Raw genomic sequence first — 1,849 nt, forward strand, 5'->3', positions numbered from 1 at the left:
CCCCCCCCCACAGTGGACTCTGCAGTAATAGTGACCCCCCCCCCCACAGTGGACTCTGTAGTAATAGTGACCCCCCCCACAGTGGCCTCTGTGGTAGTAGTGCCCCCCCCCCACAGTGGCCTCTGTGGTAGTAGTGACCCCCCCCCCACCGTGGCCTCTGTGGTAGTAGTGACCCCCCCCCCCACACACACAGTGGCCTCTGTGGTAATAGTGACCCCCACAGTGGCCTTCAGTGGTAATAGTGACCCCCCCCCCTCCACAGCAGTCTCAGTAGTAATAGTGACCCCCCACTGTGACCCCAGTGTTGATAGCGACACCCCCCCCCCCCACACACACACTGTGGCCCCATTAGTAATAATGTCTCCTATATTGGCCACAGTAGTGAGTGATCCCCACAGTGGGCTCTGTAGTAATAGTGACCCCCCCCCACACACACACACACACACACACACACAGTGGTCTCCGTAGTAATGGTGACCCCCCTGACCCCCCCCAGTGGTCTCCGTAGTAATAGTGACCCCCCCCCCTGTGGTCTCCGTAGTAATAGTGACCCCCCCTGTGGTCTCCGTAGTAATAGTGACCCCCCCCCAGTGGTCTCAGTAGTAATAGTGACCCCCCCAGTGGTCTCAGTAGTAATAGTGACCCCCCCAGAGGTCCCAGTAAAAAATAGTGACCCCCTCCTGTGACCCTAGTAGCAATAGTGAGACCCTCAGTAGTAATAGGGACTCCACACAGTGGTCTCAGTAGTAAGTGACCCCCCACACACACAAACTGTGAACCCAGTAGTAATACCGTGTTTCCCTGAAAATAAGACAGTGTCTTATATTAATTTTTGTTCAAAACGGTTGAACTTTTTTACATGTATAGCTGCCTGGACACTATTTAAATTACCTTTTTTAAATTAACTGTTAGCAGGGCTTAATTTTGGAGTAGGACTTATAGTTCAAGCATCCTCAAAAAGCCTTAAAAATCATTTTGCATCCTCAAACATTCTGGAAAATCATGCTATGTCTTATTTTCAGGGTATGTCTTATTTTCAGGGAAACAGGGTAGTGACCCCCCACTGTGGCCCCATTAGTAATAAGGGTTCCTATATTGGCCTCTGTAGTGATAGTGACCCCCTCACAGCGGTCTCTGTAGTGATAGTGACCCCCTCACAGCGGTCTCTGTAGTGATAGTGACCCCCTCACAGCGGGCTCTGTAGTGATAGTGACCCCCTCACAGCGGGCTCTGTAGTGATAGTGACCCCCTCACAGCGGGCTCTGTAGTGATAGTGACCCCCTCACAGCGGGCTCTGTAGTGATAGTGACCCCCTCACAGCGGGCTCTGTAGTGATAGTGACCCCCTCACAGCGGGCTCTGTAGTGATAGTGACCCCCTCACAGCGGGCTCTGTAGTGATAGTGACCCCCTCACAGCGGGCTCTGTAGTGATAGTGACCCCCTCACAGTGGGCTCAGTAGTGATAGTGACCCCCCCCCCCCACACACACACACAGTGGGCTCAGCAGTAATAGTGGACCCCCCCCCCCCCCCTCCACAGCAGTCTCAGTAGTAAAAGTGACCCCCCCGCCTGTGACCCCAGTAGTAAGTGTCCCCCCACTGTGACCCCAGTGTTGATAGCGACCCCCCCCCCCCCCACTGTGGCCCAATTAGTAATAATGTCTCCTATATTGGCCACAGTAGTGAGTGATCCCCACAGTGGGCTCTGTAGTAATAGTGACCCCCCCCAGTGGTCTCCGTAGTAATAGTGACCCCCCCCCCAGTGGTCTCAGTAGTAATAGTGACCCCCCCCCCAGTGGTCTCAGTAGTAATAGTGACCCCCCCCCCCAGTGGTCTCAGTAGTAATAGTG

This window comes from Eleutherodactylus coqui, chromosome 2, assembly GCF_035609145.1.
Source record: "Eleutherodactylus coqui strain aEleCoq1 chromosome 2, aEleCoq1.hap1, whole genome shotgun sequence".
Classification (NCBI taxonomy): domain Eukaryota; kingdom Metazoa; phylum Chordata; class Amphibia; order Anura; family Eleutherodactylidae; genus Eleutherodactylus; species Eleutherodactylus coqui.